The sequence below is a fragment of the Trichechus manatus genome, unplaced genomic scaffold (genome assembly GCF_000243295.1).
Source record: "Trichechus manatus latirostris isolate Lorelei unplaced genomic scaffold, TriManLat1.0 scaffold00212, whole genome shotgun sequence".
NCBI classification, from domain to species: Eukaryota; Metazoa; Chordata; class Mammalia; order Sirenia; family Trichechidae; genus Trichechus; species Trichechus manatus.
The window spans coordinates 1949098-1966396 of NW_004444148.1; the positions used below are offsets into that span (position 1 = coordinate 1949098).

Below are 17299 nucleotides of genomic sequence, written 5' to 3' on the forward strand. Positions count from 1 at the left end.
GCTGTGCCCAGGGCTGTGGTGCAAAGTGAAAGATTAACAGGACCTAGTAGGGGACCCATACTCCATAGACATAGCTACCTTAGTAAACAGTGTTGCGGCATTAACCTGAGCCCCGTTATCCTACCTGATCTTTCTCTGGACTGGAGTTCCCATGGCAGATTGTTCCTTTTAAAAAAAATTATCTTAGGAATTTTTCCCTTGTTAAAAATTGATTTAAATAAAGACTGTCTCCCATATCCTACCAAAAGCAATATGATGGTATCCATTGTACTACATCATATGATTGTACAGATCCAAAAATATCAGTTACAAACATATTTCCCCAAATACAATCTGGGCTGTAAGAGACTAATATAACACAGCCAATAACACAGGGACTAGGTTAATGTTGCAAAACTGTTTTTTCCCCTGTGTTTTAAATCATCAGAAATTTCAACGATTGGAGGGAGAGTGAAGGTTTTAATTTTGAAGTAAGCGGGACACTTGAAGAGAAATACATAATTCTTATTTGGAAAAAAAAAAAGGAAGTTCCAGTTTAGACACTGCAAATGATAGTGCCAGCTGTTGTCATAATATTTCTGACATCCACTGAGGATTAATTCCAGGCCCAGAAAGTTCACTGGATGAGCAGAAACAGCCCTGGGGAGTAAACACTGCTGCTTATGCTTTCACATCATGAAAATTAGACAGGAGACTTCTGTGGGATTGGATATCTGGCAGCACTAGATTATCATGCCTGTGGATCCTTCAGTTTGTGGATTATGTGCAGAAATTTTAATCCCAAACTTAACTTTCTTCTGCCTCTTGGCTCTCTTTCACTGTAGTGATATACTCAGAAACTATAGTCTCGTTTGAATACAGTCTTTGTCATGAATATTCATGAAGTGCTCATAGAGGACAAGCTGAGGACACAGAGAGGTGTAAGATCCAGACTTGATTTTGAAGAGTTTACTTTCACTACCAAAATAGAGGCAGTGTAGTAAAATGAAAGAGACATAGGTTTCAGAGGCAGCTGAACCTGGATTCACACCTTTTGTTGTTGTTAGGTGCGGTCGAGTAGATTCCAATTCATAGCGACCCTACGTACAACAGAACAAAATACTGCCCAGTCCTGCACCATCCTCACAGTCATTGCTATGTTTGAGCCCATTGTTGCAGTCACTGTGTCAATCCATCTCGTTGAGGGTCTTCCTCTTTTTCGCTGACCCTTTGCTTTACTAAGGATGATGTCCTTCTCCAAGGACTGGTCCCTTCTGATAACATGTCCAAAGTACAGAGATGAAGTCTTGCCATCCTCATCTCTAAGGAACATTCCAAGACAGATTTGTTCCTTCTTCTGGCAGTCTGTGGTATATTCAATATTGTTTGCCAACACCGTAATTCAAATGCATCAGTTCTTCTTTGGTCTTCCTTATTCGTTGTCCGGCTTTCACGTGCATATGAGATGATTGAAAATACTATGGCTTGGGTCAGGCGCACCCTAGTTCTATTAAAGTGTGGCCTTGGGCCCATCATTTAACTTTTCTGAGGCTTATCTTCCTTTTCTATAAAATACAAAGACTAATACCATGTTACAGAGTTCTTCTGAGAAGTGGAAAGGATGCTTCTGCAATACCTAGATCATTAAACGGTAGCTGTGTCTCTAGAACAGATATATCTTTTTGTATATGTTGTATGGAAAGTGCTAAATGAGTGGTAAAAACAAAAAAACAAATCCATTACTGTCAAGTTGGTTTCTACTCATGGATTCCCCATGTGTTACAGAGTAGAACTGTGCTCCATAGGGTTTTCTTGACTGTAATCTTTGGTGAAGCAGATCGTCAGTCCTTTCTTCCACATTGCCTCTGAGTAGGTTCAAACTGCCAACCTTTAAGTTAGCAGCTAATCACAATCTGCTTGCTTCACCTGGGGACTTTAAATGAGTGATACAGTCAGTGAATTCCACAGGACCCAGAGGACGAGGGAGACTTGAATGAGGAGGTCTGCCTTCTGAAGGCAAAGGCAGAACATATGGATAGGATTTGACTGATCTGGCAGCAGGGAAGAGGGCATTCCAGCAGCAGGTGTGGGTCAAGCAAAAGCATGAAGACAGGAATGCACGTGGTATTTTCAAGGCAAAAGATTAGGAATTTTTAGATAAGACTGGATGTGGAGTCCTTGAACAGCAAGCAGACAATGAAATTCATGGAAGAGAGGTGACTAGCGGAAATAAAAGAAAAATTGCAAGGCCTCATCTCTCCTCCGTGTTCCCTTTTCCCCACGTCATGTTCGGTAGTTCCTGCTTTTCCTTGCACTCTGTAATGATTTTAAGGAAGAACTGAGAAAAGAGACCATTTTTATGTCTGCACTTCAATAGTCACTGTGAAGCCTGCCGTTTTGTTCTTTAAACCACAAATGGTGCCTCTATAATGATCAGGCAAAAGGTGGAGTGAGCTTATAAAACCAGGAAACCCATATATCTGATTTCAGTAGGAAAAGAAATTAGTGGCTAACACTGGGAAATGGGAGGATTAGGACAGAGAAAAGTAAAATATAGTGAAAGGAAAAATAAAGGGATATGTGGGAAAGGGACTACTTATGATTCAGGTTAAAGCCATATCGCGGTTAGTATTGATTAATGAAGCAGTGTATCTGATGTGTGTAATTGAAAGTTAAGGGGGTTCTGTCTCCATTGTTGGTCCTTCCTGAGAATAGGAATGTGTGTTCAAGAAGCTGCTAAAAAGTATTTGCCCTAGGCAGCTGGTGATTTTCTGCTACAGGCCAAGTAGTTGAGGTGAACCCTGGGAGGCCATACTGTGAATAGGGCCATGGTTCTACAACTCAAGGAGAGTTATGTTTATATGTATAGGAAAGAGTGAATTAAACAGAATTAACTAATAGTTAATTATGAACTAGGAATCCTTGGGTGGTGCTAATAGTTAAGCACTCAGCTGCTAACCTTAAGTTTGGAGGTTTGAGTCCACCCAGAAGCACCTCAGAAGAAATGCCTGGCGATCTACTTCCAAAAGATCATAGCCATTGAAAACTCTATGAAGCGAAGTCCTACTCTGACACACATAGGGTCACCATAAACTGGAATTGAGTTGATGGCAATGGATTTGATTTTTTTTTTTTTTAATTATGAACTAATGGTTACAAACGCTGACTATATTCAGATTTTCTTTTTGCTGTTATTTGGAAAAATATTTTGCAGAAATATATTGTAAATGGTTAAATATTATTTTAGGGACCACATTTTGGTATTGCCACTTAAGGGCACTCCTAACAGAAAGCTTTACAAATAGGGTACCCTGAAAAGACATTTTATGTATATTCAAATGCAAAACAAGGGAACAAGAAAAATCCCTGATGCGTGAGTAAAGGCTTTGAGAGTTAAATGGGAATTTGGCAAACAATGGGCAAGAATTGACTTGAAACACAGATAACCAAAAACTGAACCAAACCCATTGCTGTCAAGTCAATTCCAACTCATAGCAACCCTATAGGACAGAGTAGAACTGCCCCATAGGGTTTCCAAGGAGCAGCTGGTAGATTCGAATTGCTGACCTTTTGGTTGGCATCCAACCTCTTTACCACTGCGCCACCAGGGCTCCAAAACATAAATAAGTCTACAAGTATTTAAAGGGTGGAGGTATCAAAGAATGCAGGAAATGATTTAGGTCATCACAAATAAAGTAATGGAATGTGTAACAGGAAATCAAAATCCATGCTGCTGGGACAAATCCATATTATTGTGTAGAAATGTCATTATTTGGTACATTTGAAACAAAATGGAAATGGTGTTTTCAAAGGGTTAGGCCTCCCAGGGGATGAGTGATGGGGCGTTTTCTAGTTTCACTGATTCTGTAGGCAGAAAACAGTTTTTGCTGCCAAATATGTCACTGGAGGTGGAGAGAGAGAAGACTTACTGTGTTAAATGGAAGCCGGTGCTCAGAACAGAGCCAGCCTTTCTTTAGAACAGATAAGCAGTTTGGTATATCATATAATCAAGGAAATTGCTCTTTTAAGAGTAGATTTTAAAAATATGTTTATCAGGTATTTTTCTAAAACTACTGCCTAAGTATTTAAACATTGTCAGGCTCTGGTAAAAAATGATTAGAAACCTGTTTCTTTAGAGGGTTATACGCCTAAAAATTATTTTGTGTACTTACATGGACAGTATATAGTTTCAGAGCTATTAATTTGACTTTCTATGAGTCCTATGACATCCAATAAAATAAATCGTTATGTGATAGGATCTCATACATAATTTGGAGGATTCTGTATTATCTGTTTCTTATTAATGTGATTCATATACAGTGATAGAAAAGGAAGTAAACTTTTAGAGTCTGCTAATGCTTATAAATTTAGTGCAAAAAAAATTTCTAAAAGCACTGCTTTGATTTTTTAAATTCTACCTGTATATATATGCCCAATTAACTGTTATATACACACTATATGCATGTATTAGGCATGAAATAGTCCTTTCAGCTCTCATTTGTTAAGACAGACAGAATATGAAAACCAAAACCATACCAAACCAGTTCCCATCTAGTCATTTCTGACTCATGGTACCTCCTGTGTTGCAAAGTAGAACTGGAGTGCAGTTCTCCATTCCATAGGGTTTTCATGGATGTGACCTTTGCTAGGCCTTTCTTTCAAGGCATCTCTGGGTGGGTTCAAACCACCACCAACCTTTCCAGTTAGTAGCTGTGCACTTAACCATTTGCACCACCCAGGGACTCCCATACTAATAAAATACAGACAGGACAAGTAACATTTCCTTATACTACCTACACTACAGTCGTGGTGTCTAAACAAAAACAAACAAAAAAACCCTATTGCCCTGGAGTCAATTCTGATACATAGCAACCCTATAGGACAGAGTAGAACTGCCCCATAGGGTTTCCAAGACCGTAATCTTTATGGAAGCACACTAGTGTATCTTTCTGCTGTGGAGCGGATGCTGTCCAGAGGTCAACAAACACGACTTCTCATATTCAACATAGGGAAGGCATTCCAGAGATTGACACTGAGCTCTTCAGAGGGCAGAAAGTATGTCTTAAGGATTCTTGGGGCTACTTCTCACTACAGAATAGAATATCTGCTCTTAATAGATGCTCAATGAATACTTGAGAGACTATAAGCCCAGTAGGATGGCATGTGCTTAATTCTACCTATCATGGCCAGCATCTCCATAAACCCAATAGCTGAACTATTTTTGGAACTCAATAGGAACAAAATATTAACAGGAACCCTGAGGGAAACACCAAGAACAAGATTGAGTCTTAGGGCTCTCTGGCTAACTTAACACTTTTCCTCCTGTTGGAACTATTGACAGACATACCCAGGCTGACTGGAAGTGGTGATATGGTCATTTTAAGGTGGAAGGAAGAAGCTGTAAGCTCTTTCCTTCCCCATTAACCTTCTTACTGAGTACTAGTAATATAGCTCAAGAATTATTGGAATCCTAGTCAAACTCCTGATATCCAGACACCAACTCTCATTTTTCAAGATGTATTGGGGATAAATGTATCCTTGTGCTCTCTTCTATCTGAAACCCCTCACATGCTGCCAAGCATGGATATGTATATATGAAAGTGACAGTACCCAGGAGATACACCATCTATGCAGTTTATCCTAGAAATAAGATATGGTACCACCCTAAGCATTCACTCAGCCCTCGGTCTTCTGGAAATTTGCTATGAGGCAGCCATAGACTGCCTCATACCTTCAAGCATAGTTTCTTACAAGTATGAGGTAAGAGAGAAAGCATTTAACCTTGAAAACAACTTGTGTGTAGTAAATTGGTCTTTAGCCAGTTTGATGCCATCCTCATGCAGAATCTGAAAGTCTAGTAGAAATTCCTCTTGAAATGTTGAATTTTTTATTTCTGCTCATTGTCCTTTATATATGAGTGAACTGCAATGAAAGTATTCACCTGCACTATGAAAATGCATTAGTTCTTTCTGATAAGGTGCTTGGTTATCAGAGCCAAAAATATAAGTGGTGTAATTAAGTTTCCAATTTAGCATCCCACTGAGATAGGTGATGGAAGCTCCCACATCTTGGTGTTTCTGTTTCTGAATATCGCCTCCTCATTGAGGCAATGTACTAGCATCTACATTTTATTATTTCACAGTATGGAACTAAGTAACACATCTACCCATTTCCTTTTTTGGGGGAGGGGCGGAGGGTAGGGGATAGATGACATTTATAAGCTGCGGATATTACTTGAGAGGACTTGTTGCTTTTATAGGCAAGAAAGAAAGGTGCAAATAATAGATGGAAGGAAGGTGTGCCCATACCATGTTTGGGTCACTTTGTCTGTGTAATGACCACTTGTTGAGCGCTCATTCTGTTTCAGTCACCATAGGTGTACTGGGAGATGTGGACAAAGAAAAAGGATATAGCAGTAGACTTTCGTGAGAGTGACATTTTGTGGCAAAAAAGAGAATATATGTTTTTTTCTCCCCCTACCTGAGATTTATGAATTATTTTTTAGCTATTTTTCCCACCAGAATTGCAATCATCTCACCTATTGCTTGCCAGTTTAGTGAATTATTAATATCAGTTGCTCTATTTATTTACTTATTTTCCTTTATGTGTGTTATTCATCTTGTATCAGTTCACCACCATTCCCCATTAGCACTACCCCTTTTTCTTTCTGGGCTGCTTTTCGTCCTTGCCCTATTATTGTGGGATCAGAAAAAAATGCACTGGCCTCAAAATTAGCCCAACCCAAATATAATGGGGTGGTAGGTTTATTTGAGTTGGGGTAGGCAATTATATTTGTGCAAATAACTGAAGCTTGTATCCACGTCTTCAAATTCTAAGAAGCAACACTTGCAGTAGAGGAAGCATTAAAGCCTTGGCTTATGATGGTCTAATGGAGATGGAGCTCAGGAATCTCAGAGGTATTTAGCACCGTATGTCTCCATTATGCAGGAGATTATGTTGAGTTTTTCATCTCTTGCAACAAATTTGTTTTGGGGCCATCATCAAAAGCTTTCCCAAAGATCAAGTCAGTCCTATCTGTGCTTGCCTTCTCTGTATACATAGACCCACCATTCACAACAGCTCTGTCTGTTAATTCACCAGTAATTCTACTAATTGTGTCAGGTAGGACAGATCCTTTGTGAACTTCCCTCTTTTTATTTAAACAAAAAAAACTTCACGCATCTAGCCAGCTGTGATTTAGCCTTTGGTAAAGAGTTACTACAAACTGAGAGGAAGCCAGGCTGCTCCTGTGACTCACTGCTTCTCTTGTCAAGACCGGTTGAGGCAACGTAGTCGGAAACCTCCCTGCTTTGTGAAGAGGCACTTTGTGTCAGAAGGGGAAGCATAAGCGTAATAATAATTAGGCTTTCTGAGCGGAAACAATTAGTTCTTGATTAGTGAACAATCCCTGCAATTTTGGGTGAAGAATATTATCAACTAATTCAATATACCGGGCTTCTTCATCATCTCCGGTGACTGGTTTTCTCTTTGAAAAGGAGAAAATATATATTCACTCTTAAGAAAACTGGCCCCATCATTTTCTTAAAATCTTGTTGCAGAACTAATGATAAATTATGCGGAAAGTTTAAGGTCTGATATATGCATCTATATTATATACACCTATAAACCAAACCAAACCCATTGCCATGGAGTCGATTCTGACTCATAGCAACCCTGTAGGACAGGGTAGAACTTTCCCATAGGGTTTCCAAGTCTGTAAATCTTTTCGGAAGCAGACTGCGGCATCTTTCTCCCACGGAGCAGCTGGCGGGTTCGAAATAACAACTTTTCAGTTAGCAGCTGAGCGCTTAACCACTATGCCACGAGGGCACCATATACGTCTATAACTAGATATAAGTCCCTAGGTGGCACAAACAGAGGAAAAGGGCTTGTGATCTGCTTCCTCTAAGATTACAGCCAAGAAAACCCTATGGAGCAGTTCTACTTTGTGAAACATGAGGTCGCCATGAGTCGAAATTGACTTGATGGCAACTAACAGTAACAACAGCATAACCAAATGAAGATCTGGAGCTGTGCCTGATCTTAGCCTGGGTTCTGGAAGTTTGGGCAACACTATTTGGCCTGTAAAGTTTATAAGTGTCAGATATGCTTTGTCCAGCAGGATACTTAACAGCTTGCCTTCAGGGCAATTGGCAGCCCTGGATGGTTGAATTCCCAGAGTTGGCAGTGTTCTAACAGAAAGCCTATTTGCTCTTACCTGTAATTCATCCCCTTAGATGAAAGGTTGATCCCAGTGTAGGGCGTATTACTTTTCACCTTCTATTTTACTCCATATGGTCTCTTCCCAGCTTCACTAATTTCTCCTTGTTTCTGTGTCTTGCCAAAAGCTGGGGGCTCTGTGGCTCAGTGGTAAGGTTTGAAAGAAGTTTTCACTAGGCCATAACTGGGCAATAGGCTTTCAAGAGCATAAACATTTAGTTTTATTACTTAGATTATGGATCTTCCTAGGAACATTAATACACATCCTTCAATTTACCGATAAGACAGCAGAGGCCCAGAGTGGTTAAGTGACCATCTAAGGTAATCAGTGCATCAGTGGTAGAATTTGGACCTAAACCTCCATCTCTTGGGACAGTGCTTCAAACATGACATCATGTGGTCTTTCACTTCATGGTATATGTAGATTTCCTGTATTCCCCTCCACTGGGTATTTCCTTTTCATCTCCCACTGCTGAGTCCTATGAGTGTGATTTTCTTCCTCTTGGTACTTTCTACCCTGTAGTTGTCAACAGCATTGTGAAGTGTTGATCAGGGAGTTACAGAGGTTTATGACCATTGCCATAAGAGTACTTTAGTGACATTTAAGCCACTGGGGAAATTATGTTGCAGATTATCCCCACACTTCCTGGGCTTATCTATTAGGAACAAGATCAGTTTACTGTCATTGCATTCCCTCTAAACTCTTCCCTTAAGCTGTAAGATATCTGCTGAAGGAGGAAAAAACTATGCATATACACATAGTAGATGAAATACTGATAAACCTAGAACCCCCTGCTTGCCAGAAGTTTTGTTTTTACATCCTAGCGTGTTTCAACTTCTAAACTTTTTTTAAAGTTCTTGTAATAGAAAATGTTCAGCACGTATAAAAGTAGGCAGAATAGTATATTGAACTCCTATGTACCTAACAACCAGTGTTCAGGCCAGTCTTGTTTCATCTCTGCCCCTGCCCAATTTTCCCCCTCCCATACTGTTTTGAAGTAAATCCCAGAGGTCATTTCATTGAAGTCATTAGTATTTCAGTATAAATCTCTAAAAGACAAATAGTTTTAAAGCATATCACAGTACCATTATTATAGTGAAAACATCAGCAGTAATTCTTTAAATAAATTGAATATCCAGGTGGTGTTCAAATGTACAATTGTCTCATAAATGTCATAATTTTTTTTTTTTTACAGTTTGTTGAATGTGACTCTAAATAGTGTCCATGTGCTATGATTGGTTATGTCTTTTAAGTCTCTTTTAATCTGTAGGTTTAATTTCTCTCTCTCTTTCTCTTGCTCTCTCTCTCTCTCTCTCTCTCTCTCTCTCTCTCTCTATATATATATATATATGTTTGTATGTGTGTGTTTGCAATGTATTTGTTAAAGAAACTGAGTTGTTTGCCTGGAGGGTTCTCTACTCTAGATTTTGCTGATTGCTTCCACTTGGTATCCTTTAACATGTTTTTCTGTCCTCTTACTTCCTATTAATTGATAATTGGATAAAATTTTTTCTAATCCCATCCTAAAGTTGAATTAATATTCTCCTGGTTAGATAAAGTCTTCTGGAAATGATAGGCACTGTTTTGGCTCTTCTTTTATCTGATTCATGCAAAATAGAAACATATTTTAGGCTATCATTTACAAGCATTTGCAAACACCATGCAGACTTCTCTGGGTATAGAAGGATTCTACATCTCATCCAAAGCTCTTCCCAGCAACAACCAAATATTTACTGATTATCTGCTGTGCCCCCTTAGGGCTCACCTGGGCACCCTGATGTGTAGAGGAATACAGATCCTAAAGATATACATTGCCTATTTGCAAATAAATCACTATAATACTGGATGTACCTTTTCATGAGAATTTTGTTTACCTTTATAAGATGAGATAGTTGAGTAGCAAAGATGGCAGTATCTTGGCCAGAAAGCCTCGTCAGGTCCGCTGGCAACATTTATCCTTTGGTTCAAGAAATCTCATGGCTGATGACATTTTAAAGGGTGATATTATTTTCATCAGCCTTCTCTTCTCTTCATACTGTCATTATTGTGTTGCATCTCAAAGCCTTAGTATGAGGCAAAATACTGTGTTTGAGCTACATATTTTTCAATTGATTTTTGTGATGAGTCTTGCTAGCACAATTGCTCTCAGGATGAATTTGGAAATAATTTGTAACTTAACAAAAAGATATCTTTTAGAAGAGAGCATCACTAGAATATTCACTCAAACAGCAAGACTTCACCGAGCATCTAAAGTATACCCTAAACTGTGCTGGTCAAGACAAGGGATGTAGCAAGGCTAAAAGGTGACCGTGATTTCCATACGGCTTAAAATCTGTGTGGGGAAAATCTCATGACTAGGAACAAATACATATGGTATTAGTTTCTAGGGCTGCTGTAACAAATTACCACAACCTGGGTGGCTCAAAACAACAGAAATTTATTATCTCACAGTTTTAGAGGCCAGAAGTCCAAAATCAAGGTTTTAGCAGGGTTGGTTCCTTCTGGAGGCTCTGAGAGGCAATCTGTTCCATACTGTCTCTGAGCTTCTAGTGGTGGCTATCAGTCCTTGGCATTCCTTGGCATTTTTTGGCTTGTAGGCCCATCACTCTGATCTCCCTCTGTCTTCAAATGGCCTTCTCCCTTGTGTCTCAAATTTCCCTCTGCCTTTCTCTTTAAAGGACACCTACATGTCATTGGATTTAGGGCCCACGCTAAATCCAGAATGATCTCATCTCGAGATGCTTACTTATATCTACAAAGACCTTTTTCCAAATAAGATCATATTCACAGGTCCAGGAGGTTAGGACTTTGACATTTCTTTTGGGGGGCTACTGTTGAACCCACTCACTACACATACTGATATACACCTGAGAGTTGTGTTGCCAGTCAGGGCAGGTGTCATGGATTGAATTATGTCCCCCCAAAAATGTGTATATGAATTTGGCTAGGCCATGATTCCCAGTACTGTGTGGTTGTCCTCCATTTTGTTATTGTAATTTTACGTTAAAGGGAATTAGGGTGGGATTGTAACACCACCCTTACCCAGGTCACACCCCTGATCCAATGTAAAGGGAGTTTCCCTGGGGTGTGGCCTGCACCACCTTTTATCTCTCAAGAGATAAAAGGAAAGGGAAGCAAACAGAGAATTGGGGACTTCATACCACCAAGAAAACAGCACCGGGAGCAGAGTGTGTCCTTTGAACGCAGGGTCCCTGCACCTGAGAAGCTCCTCAACCAGGGAAAGATTGAAGACAAGGACGTTCCTCCAGAGCCAACAGAGAAAGAAAGCCTTCCCCTGGAGCTGACGTTCTGAGTTTGGACTTCTAGCATACTAAACTGTGAGAAAATAAATTTCTCTTTGTTAAAGCCATCCACTTGTGGTATTTCTGTTAGAGCAGTCTAGATGACTAAGACACCCATAAAGTGTAAAATATTTACTCTCTGTCCCTTTACAGAAAAGAAATTCTAATCTCTGCATTAAAGAGAAGGAAGTTATCAGATTCATGTGTTGCCAAAGAACTGCTCGTTAAAAAAGAGAAATTGTGGAATTTTATAATTCTTGTAAAAAATGGTCCAGCATTGGAAAAAAGTTACTTGATCACAGTGAACTGTCCTGTATCCTACTCTAAGGTCTAGGCTGTAAGAGACAGCAGCTTGCGTGCACATAGGTTCTCAGAATAGCGCGTGTGCTGGTAGATGGGAAGGATTGGCATGCCTTCTATGTCAGTGTCTCCAGGCCCTGAAGTTCTACAGTGTATCTCGTGCTTTGCTTTTCTACTTGGCTATAGTTTCCCTGGGATGGGTGTCTTGGGCAGTGAGGGGATTTGGTACACTTCCTTATGTTTGCGTTACCTCAGGTTATCTCAGGGGCCCTACTGAGGAAGGCAGTACCTTCTCTCTGCCCCAGCCTGGCAGTGCCCATACTGCTACTTTCCTTCGGCTCCTGCTGTTCACCTTGAGGGGAACCTCTTTCCCACTCCTAGGGCGTTGTTACTCAATGTACATCTATTCCAGTTGACACCATGTCAAAAAACACTGTAGACTGAGACCTACTCTGTAAGTGCTAACAAGAGATCAAGTAAGTCTGGCTTAATTTTCCCTTGAGTCTGGAGATCTGATTAGTGATGGGAGGCTGAGGATGAGTCTCATTTTTATTCTTAATCCTATATGAAATGATAGAAGGGAGAAAGGAAAGCTTTATTTGTTCGTTGATTGACAGCTTTTTATCAGCCATTTTGAGGCAATTTCACCCACATTATCTCATTTAAATAATTCCCCATAAAAACCCACAAGGGAGGTAATATCATGCCTTAAGAAATTGAGACTCAATTTACTTAAGTAAATTAAGTCCCCATACTAATAACCATTACAGTCTCTATCAGAAAATGCCATGAGCTTCTTCTAGCTTTCTGCTCCGCAGTCCTTATGGTGTTGGCCCTCTTCCTTGTGTTCACAGAATGGCTGTAGGAGATCCATCATGTCTGTTTCCAGGCAGGAAGAAAGTGAAGGGCAAAGGGCAAAAGATAAAATGGACAAGCCAGCCAAGTTAGTTCTCTTTCCTAGATGTCTTACTCCATACCTTTACTTATTATCTCATTGGTCAGTGTCATATGGCCATCCCTTTTTGCAAGGGAACCTGGAAAATATAGGGTTTTGTTTTGTTTTGTTTTGTTTTAAGCTGGGCACATTGCTGGAAAAAAAAAAAAACTCATTGCCTTTGACTCAATTCTGACTCATGGGGTGACCCCTTGTGTTACAGAATAGAATTGAGCTCCATGGGGTTTTCTTGGCTATAATCTTTACAGATGCAGATCACCAGGCCTATGTTCTGCAGACCACTGGGTGGGTTCAAACCACCAGCCTTCCAGTTAGTAGATGAGCACAAACCATTTGCACCACCCAGGAACTACTGGGCACATTGACACCCTCATAAAAAATGAGTTATGCAGGTACAGAACAAGGAGAAAGAATGATTATTGAATAGGCAACTTCCAGTCTCTGCTTCAGGAGGTAATTCTGATGCACAGAAAAATTGAGAACCTCTGATCTAAACTTTTATGGCTATTGCTTTTCCTTACTTCAGATGAACTTGACAGAGTGAAGGTTATTGCCCTTCTCCAGTCTCCTGGGTGTGGGGCAGACATCCAACAGGTGGAATGATTTCCTTCTGGCGCCTGTGGTAAAGCAAGGCATGTGCCAGTGAGGACTGGTGACTGTGCGATGTCCGCAGCCAAACGTAGGGAAGGGTGATGAAGTTCTAAGTCTCCTAGCTGCATTATTGGCAACAGGTGTCTCTATAGACCAGGGCAGCAAGTCATTCTGTCAGTGCTCGGGGAGGCCATGTGGAACTGCTCAGACACATCAGCTTGGCAGAGACAAATGTAATATATACCGGAGCGCTAGCTGGGTAGGCACCAGTTGGACTCCTGTTCAGTAAACAACAAGTTTTATCTTCCAAATGCCATTTTCTGTGGCTCTTCAATGATTGCGCACAAGCTCCAGGCCTGGGTGGGGTCTGATGTGGTGTGAGGAGAAGCTAGCAGTGGTGCCCCCAAAATGTAAATACTCGTGTGCAATTTTCACATTGATAAGGAAGTGCTGTAAGGGGAAAAGTTATTAGCCACCTGAGCCCTTGCCCCATAGCTGGCTACCTACAGCAAAGTTGGGTTTTGTTTTGTTTTTTGGTTCTTTTCTTTCACTGCCAGGCATGAAGTCTCAAGAGAACAGTGTGTCCTAAAAATAACAAGAAATCTCAGCCTACAAAGAAAACAGAATCCATCCTGCTTGGTCACCTGTAGACTCAGTTGGCACAGAGAGCTGCACTTGCTTTCTATTGCTCTGCAGAAGGGACTAGAACTTTTTGAAACGCCATGTCTGGGCCTTAGTTTTGAGGAACGGAGGGGATTTTCAAACAAATGCTCAAGTGTAATGTAGGACAGAGGTCATAAACTCAAAGCCTATAGCTTTTTGTCAAGTAACATAAATATACAAAGTGAATCAGGCTGTACATAGGTAAGGACCTGTCCCTTCTAGAGAAATTGTTGCCCACAGAGGAATGTTAGTTCAGATCTTATTCCTTCTTACCTGCCTGCCATCCATTCTTCCTTCCTTCCTCTATCCCTACCTACTTTCCTTCCTCCCTTCCCCCCCTTCCTTTCCAAGAAAAGCCAGAAGTTTGGAATTTTGTGGGAAATATCCCAATTTGATACCGTTGACCAGGGCTGCCACGAGCTTATCTAGCCTGTCTAGTTATCTAATCCTGCTATAATAGAAATAGCACAGGTGAGTGGCTTTAACAAACAAATTTACTTTCTTAAATTTTAGGAGGCTAGAAGTCTGAATTCAGGGTGTGGCTCTAGGGGAAGGCTTTCTCTCTCTGTCAGCTCTGGGGGAATGTCCTTGTCTCTTCAGCTTGTTTCCTGGTTCCTTGGAGATCTCTGTGTGGCTTGGCATCAGTCTTCCACCATCTCTGCTCTACTCGTTTAATCTCTCTTATATCTCAAAAGAAATTAACTCAAGACAGACCGTATACTAATCCTGCCCATTAACATAACAAAGACAACCCATTCCCAAAAGGGATTATAACCTCAGGCATAAAGGTTAGGGTTTATAACACATATTCTGGGGGGACATAAGCAATCCATAACACAGCCCCTTTATCCAAATTAGGAAATGCCCCCCTCCTTCCTGCCAGAGCCTATGGCTGAACAACTGGCATGCAGGCTGGATTTTAGCCCTCACTCACCCCTCAGCTGAGCCTTTGTTCTGGGCACAATCTGCACAACTGCATATGGTGGCCCCAAAGTTATAAATCTCACGTGAGCCAAACAAAACACATCTGTGGGCCATACTCAGCCCACAGGCTATCATTCTGAAGAATCTGAGGTCAGACTGCCTGGCTTCAAAACTGGCTTCTGCCATTAGAAAAATGACTCCATATTTCTCCACCTCAGTGTCTATAAAATGGGGATTAATATTTGGACTTACCTCATAGACTTGTTATAATGTATGAAAAGCATTTAACACAGGCTGTGGCACATAGGCGGCACTCAATAAATGCTAGGTAATACCACACTCGGCAGGGGGGCAGTGGTGGTGCAGTGGTGGTTCAGTGGTAGAATTTTTGCCTTCCATGCAAAAGACCTGGGTTCGATTCCAGGCCAATGCACCTCATGTGCAGCCATCATCCGTCTCTCTGTGGAAGCTTGTGTGTTGCTATGATGCTGAACAGGTTTCAGTAGAGCTTCCAGACTAAGGCCGACTAGGAAGAAAATCAGCCAGTGAATACCCTATGAATCACAACAGTCTGATCTGCAACTGTTCATGGTGATACAGCAGGATTGGACGGCGTTTCATGCCATTTTGTATGGGGTCACAATGAAGCGAGGCCAACTCAATAGCAGCTAGCAACAAAAATATCACAGTCACGGAAAAAACGTATTTTGCAAACTTGTTGGCCTATCTCTGCAAGTCAGGTTTTGCTGGAGAATTTGCAGCATATTAAATGGAGGGGAAGTGTGTGTGTCAGACCTTCATGATTGTGTTCCACTTCTAGTGAAAATGCTTCTGCTTCTATATCTGGTGAGTTTGTGGAGGTAGGAGGGGTTTTGAAGGCAAGAAGCTCAAAATAGCAAGCATTACTTAATCAGATGGACTACTAAGGCCCCATGAACCTTAGCAAGGGAAGCATTTTCCTTGAACGACTGTTTTTGTCACCCACATACAGCAGTCACACAGGTTGATGACTGATATCCATAACCATGATATCCTGAAATCATAAAAAAAGATTAAGTTCAGTATCATCTGTTGCAAAAGACAGATATGTGGGATGCATTTTTTAGAATAATTTACAGTGAAAACAATTAAAATAAAAGGTGTTGGAGTTTAAAGTGGCGAGTGCAAAATTATTTGAGTTCATCTTCTAAACTGGCTCATTCTCTGGGGGGTGGGCACAGAGCCAATATGTTAGCATTTGTTTGTATCCAAGAGGCCTCATGCTTGGTACAAAAGATTGATTCTCCAACTCTGAGACTATAATAGAAGAAGAGTGTTAACTCAATACTGACCATGGTGAAATCTGTGATTGGCTGCAAAGATTTGGGTTGAAATGAGGATAAACTTTGAGATGAGACTAAATGTTGCTCTAATAGGTCCAATCATATCAAAGTGCTCAGTAATGTTTTATAAAGAAGTGGCAGCCTGTAAGACTGACTTTAACACATGCCCAGGAAAGGACATTCAGGAAGCAGATTATTTACTGCTGCCTGCATCTAAATTAGCTTTCCTCTCAATTCATTAATATTTTGTTGTTGCTAGCTGTCTTTGATCTTCGTCAGTAAGTGCTTCAAGTCGCCTTCACTTTCAGCAAGCAAGGTTGTGTCATCTGCATAACGCAGGTTGTTAATGAGTCTTCTTCCAATCCTGATGCTGTGTTCTTCATGTAGCCCAGTTTCTTGGATAATTTGCTCAGCATACAGATTGAATAGGTATGGTGAAAGGATGCAACCCTGACACATTCCTTTCCTGACTTTAAACCACGCAGTATCCCCTTGTTCTGTTTGAACAACTGCCTCTTGATCTATGTACAGGTACTGCATGAGAACAATTAAGTGTTCTGAAAGTCCCGTCCTTTGCCATGTTATCCGTAATTTGTTATGACCCACACAGTCGAATGCCTTTGCATAGTAAATAAAACACAAGTAAACCTCTGTCTGTAGTCTAGACATGTCTATAGTTCAGGTGAAAGCTTCAGGAGAGAGAGAAATTTGGAAGTTTTCAATGTAAAGACTTTATTTAAAGCTATGAGAGTAGATGAGATTACCAAGGGAGTGAGTTTATATAGAGAAAAAAGAGATCTGAGATCTGGGTCCTGAAGCATTCTAACATTTAGAAGTGGGGGTGATAAGCAAAAGCAAAAGGAGCTTGAAGGAGGACTATGTGAGGTAGAAGGAAAACAGGGAAGTGTGGTGTCCTGTAAACCAAGTGAAGAAGGGTCAGTAATCAGATGGGTCAAAGAAGATAAGGGTTGAGAATTGGCTACTGAATTTATCATCTGGGATATCGTGAACATTTGTTTCCACCAAGCATAGTTTATTCTGC

At 40.6% G+C, this 17299-nt stretch overlaps 1 non-coding gene across 1 annotated transcript; it reads left to right on the forward strand.

Annotated features, from left to right (window-relative positions):
- Positions 1–15297: 15297 nt before the first annotated feature.
- Positions 15298–15368, forward strand: TRNAG-UCC (transfer RNA glycine (anticodon UCC)). Its single transcript has one exon. It is a non-coding gene; the product is annotated as a tRNA-Gly (tRNA).
- The last annotated feature ends 1931 nt before the right edge of the window (positions 15369–17299 follow it).